This window comes from Hipposideros armiger, unplaced genomic scaffold (assembly GCF_001890085.2).
Source record: "Hipposideros armiger isolate ML-2016 unplaced genomic scaffold, ASM189008v1 scaffold_1171, whole genome shotgun sequence".
Classification (NCBI taxonomy): Eukaryota; Metazoa; Chordata; class Mammalia; order Chiroptera; family Hipposideridae; genus Hipposideros; species Hipposideros armiger.
In genome coordinates this window covers 386,746-391,953 of record NW_017732521.1, presented here as the reverse complement: position 1 = coordinate 391,953, position 5,208 = coordinate 386,746, and positions in this window count along the sequence as shown.

Genomic DNA, 5,208 nt, shown 5'->3' with positions numbered 1-5,208 from the left:
ACTTCTAAAAATACAGAGTACTGGGCTTTTGAGCAAACAGCTTGCACTTTCTTTACAACCTCAGGCTTCAGTCCTCATAGAGTGTAATAATAGCTTATGAGTTCAAACCCCATTAAATGGAACATGGCACCTTTCAGTTATCAGAGATCAAAGGTAAATTATAATTGAGTCTTACTCCATTGTTGATATTTGACTTCTAACAGCCCTCCTTAGAATTCTTGCTACGTAAGAGATTTTCATTCATGAATATTGTTTTATTTCTTTGTTTCTAATCTGGAAAACTTTCTTTTTTTGTTGCCTAATTGACTCAGCCAGAACCTATAGTACAACAGTGAATAGAAGTGTTGAGAGTGAACATCCTGTTCTAAGGGGGAAGCTCCAGCATCTGACCATGAAGTATGATGCTAGTATGGGGCTTTCTTAGATATCCGTTATCTGATTGAGGAAGTTTCATTCTGTTCCTAGTTTGTTGATTATTTTTATCATGAAACAGTGTTGTTTTGTCACAATGCGTTTTCTGTATTTATGAAGATGATCATGTGGTTTTTAAACTTCATTTCATATGGTGAATTACACCAATGGATTTTTGGATGTTACACCAACCTTGCATACTTGGGATAAATCCCACTTGTTCAAGCTGTATAATACATTTCTAGATTCAGTTCGCTAGTATTTTGTTGGGCATTTTTGCATCTGTATTCATAAGAGATATTGGTCTAGTATTCTTGTGATGTCTTTATCTGGTTTTGGTATCAGGGTAATCCTGGCCTCATTCAATGAGATAAGAGGTATTCTTTTTTCTGTCATTTGGAAGAGTTTGTGGAAAATTGGCATTATTATTTCTTAAAATGTTTTGTAGAATTCAGCCAGAAAGCTATATGAGAACAGGCCTTTTTTTGTCGTTAGTGTTTTGGTTACTGGTTCAATCTCTTGTGATAACACTATTCAGACTTTGTATTTCTTCTTGAGTTAGCTTCTATAGATTGTGTCTTTCCTGGAATTTGTCTCTTTTATCTAAGTTATCTAATATATTGGCATACAGTTGTTCATAATATTCCTTTACATTCATTTTTCATTTCTGTATAGTCAATAGTAATGTCATGTCTTTCATTTCTGATTTTAATAATTTGAGTCTTATCTCTGTATTCTCTGGTTAACCTAGCTAAATGGCTTGTCAGTTTTGCTGATCTTTCCAAAGAACCAACTGTGGTTACATTGAATTTCTATTCTGTCTTTCATGAATTTCTTATCCAGTTTATTATTTCGTTCCTTGTGCTTGTTTAGATTGTTTCCTTTTGTTTTTCCTTTGCATAAAGATGGAAGGGTTAGGTTGTTATTTTAGATGTTCTTTCTTAAGACTGTTGACCCTTGAACACCATGAGTTTGAACTGCATGGGTCCACTTTTATACACGGATTTTGTTTTAATAAATATACAGTTGGCTCTGCACATCCCTAGGTTTTGCATTTGCAGATTCATCCAAATGTGGGTTGAAAACAATATTTTCAATCTGTAGTTGGCAATCCGTGGATGTAGAGGGCCGACTCTATGCATTGTTTTATGTTATTTTATATGAGGGACTTGAGCAGTTGTGGATGTTGGTATTCATGGGAAGGGGTCGTCCTGGAACCAACCCCTTTTGAACACCAAGTGATGACTGAGTTTTTGGGGAGTCAGAAGTTATATATGTAGCCTCTCCAGTGAGGCCCAAGGCTCCAACCATAAATCCTATTTTAGTCTGAACTATCTGGTGTGGCTCAAGCCCCCAGGTATGTAAAGACACTCGTACCAGAAGTTATCTCCCAAGAGTTGGTCAGAGAGCAGTCATTTCTTTGGAATGTGCAGAATGTGAACATACCAAACCTGCTGAGTTAACCTTTGCTGTGCACACCTTTGGGGATATAGATATAGCATTGCTTAGTGGGATGTTTGAAGAAAAAGAAATTTTGAGAATACTTAAACAAGACAGAAGTACTTAATTTCATAAAAAAATAAATGGATTAATTGAAAGCTATAATGGTATAAATTAAATAAAAGCTAAAACATGGTGTTTGGAAAAAAGCAATAAATAAATTCCACACAGTTGCTATCCTATGGTGGTAAAGGAGAAAAANGAGTATAAGACATTTGATAAATAAAAGCCCAGGGAAGAGTTCTATGAAAGAAAATTAATTTAGACTCTCACCTCTGAGAGAAAGAAAAATTTTGCTACCCCAAAATATGCCTTTGGGATATTGGCTTTAAGCTGGTTATTAAGAAACAAAAGACTTAGAAAGAACCTTTGACCCTCCCTCCTTCTTGCCTAAAGGAATTCAGATAGAAACGCCTGCATCAGAAAGGGAACCTTAGCATATTCACCTTAGTGTAATCACCTTTGCACCGATGAATTAAGTGTGGCAGACAGGGAGGACCCAAGCAAAATTCTGTTCACTAAATTCTCCTTTGTGTCCCATTGTTTCTGGCTGACCCAGCAAGAATTTGTTTACCGCATGTTTAAATTGCCTATTTTCCCTTTGAATTCCCAGACCCGTGCCCCCTTCTTTGTCCAAAATGACTCAACTGTCCAATACATTTTTAGGTTTCATATTTTGGCACCCCTGAATGTATGTCCATAATAAATTTTTGGTATTTTCTCCATTAACCTGTCTCATGTCAATTTGATTATTAGCCCAGCTAGAAGAACGTAGAAGGTGGGAGAAAAGGTATTTTTTTGTATCCTCACGCTTTACACCATACACATAAATTAACTCACAGTAGATTGCAGAACTAGACATAAGAGCTAAAGCTATAAAACATAGAAAAACAATCTTGTGACTTCGGTTTAGGCATACATTTCTTGGAAATGTCACCAAAAGCATGGTTAGTAAAAAAAAATAAAAATGATAAGTTAGACTTCATTAAAGTTAAAAACTTGCTCTACCAAAGATAGCATTAAAAAGATGAAAGGATATGCTACAGACTGGAAGAAAATATTTGCAAATCATAACCTGGTAAGGAACTTGTATAAAGAATAAATAAGTAACTATTACAACTCAACACAAGCTAAAACATCCAATTCAAAAGCTGGACAAAAGATTTTAATAGACATTTCACCAATGAAGATGTACAAATGGCAAATAAGCACATGAAAAGGCTCTCAATATCATTAGTCATTAGAGAAATGCAAATTAAAACCACAAGATACCACTACAAATCCATTTGAATGGCTATACTCAACAAAGATTGATAATATCAAGTGTTGATAAGGATGCAGGGAAATTGGGACAGTGGTTCTCAATATGTACACGGACTTTTTTGCCCGTCTACATTCACAACAGACTCACATAATTAAAATCACTCAAGAAAATCACTGCCTTAGTCTTGAGGCATATGCATAAAAGGTTATATTTAGACGAAGTCTTATCATTCTTTAACAGGCACTGCTTTAGACAGGTCATAGAGGAAATAAAATAAAAAACTGAGGAAAATCTGATGCAAGATTTCCCTCCTTAGAAAATAAGTTAATTATTATAAACTATATCAATAATTCTGAAATGAAATTAAAACATGCTGAAGAATGTTTAGAGCTTTGAAAAATTACAATATAAAGGGATAAATACAATTGATGTAAGCAGAATATTAACATAATCATTCTCATTATTGCCATTACCTGTTAAGTTCATCCAGACATGAGCGCAGTGTATCATAAGTTGTTAGAGCAATCTCATATTTCCTCTGCTTTACACAAATCAGTTCATTGTTTTTCTTGTTACCATGTAATATAATGACTCTGAAATAACCCCAGGTGTCCAATTCATCCCTCCAGTTGTACAAGACTGAAACAGGAGCAACTATTAAGAATATCTAAAAGAAGAAAAAAAATTTGTGATATATTTTTAAAAAATGAAAAAGAACTCTAAAGTGAAATCCAGAATATCAATAATCTTATTCTTTAATTTTTGGCACTGCAGTTAATAACAATAAATACAACTGAGAAATTGGATATATCTGGACATAGAAGATCAAAAAACCTTTATTGTTTACTTAGCTTTTTATTAGGACAAAATAGATATTTAATCTTGCTCAAAAGAACAGCTATGTTTTTACTTCCCCCTTAGAAAGGAGTAGTGAGGGAAGAGAGAAATAATTTTCCAAAATGGGGAAAACAGTATAATCAGGATCCCAATAACAACTTCAAGGACCAAACGGGTAATATAAATATGCAAAGCAAACCAGGTATATTTTTTTACGTATATGGTCTTGTGGAGCTCTCTTTCCTTTTCATCTTCCTACTCCATTTCCTTCCCCCCTCTCAGATACTGTGAGTTGAAGACCTGGAAAATTCACTGTAAAATCAAAGCAATTAGAAGAAAACCTCCTTTTCTAGTTAAGATGGCAAAGTATGTAAATGCTTTGCTTGCATCCTCTAATGACCATATCAAAATTATAACTAAACTATATAACAACCATAATTAAGAATCTCCCAAAGTCTAGTGAACAGAAGTCCTATGACTAAGAACATATAGAAGAAGCTACGTGTAGACTGGTAGGAGAGGAGGAGACACAGAACAGGCTGGTCCCACGCCTGCATGTGGCAGTTGAAAATTGGGATGGATATTTTGGCTGTGTAGGTACTCTCTGAGGAGTGAGGGGTTTCACCTCTATACCAGGTTCCCCAGCCCAGGGTTCCAGTGTAGAGAAGAGAGGTCCCTAAAACTTCTAGCTGTGAAAAATAGTGGTGATTGTGGCTGAGTGAGACAGAGCGTGCTGCACACCCAGGTGCTCCTCTTAAAGGGTCTATGCGCAGACTTACTCAGTGATAAACTCACTTGTTCTGAGCTCCAGCTCTGGGGCAGCAGCTCAAAAAGTGCCAGGGACATTTGGTAGGGACTGAATTGTCTGGCTTCAAGGGGAGGGTTGGAGAAGCAGCTTTCTCACAGACAGAAGTGCTGGCAGAAGCCATTGTTCCTTTGTTGAACCCTCCCCCTCCCAGTGTGCACTTGTAGGCAGGCACCCTATAGAGTCTCCATCAACCTTGCTAACACAGTTTGCCTGACCTTGGTGATTACCTGAGACCCCCTCCCCCAGCCAACTTGCAGGCCCACCCAGGCCACTTCCAGTGCCTTTTCCATACAAACAGCCTGTCTTAGCACATGCTGCAGACTTTCCCAAAATCTATCAAAGATTCACAAACCCCAAACAAGCAGCATCTGGTTTCCGTGTGCCCTGT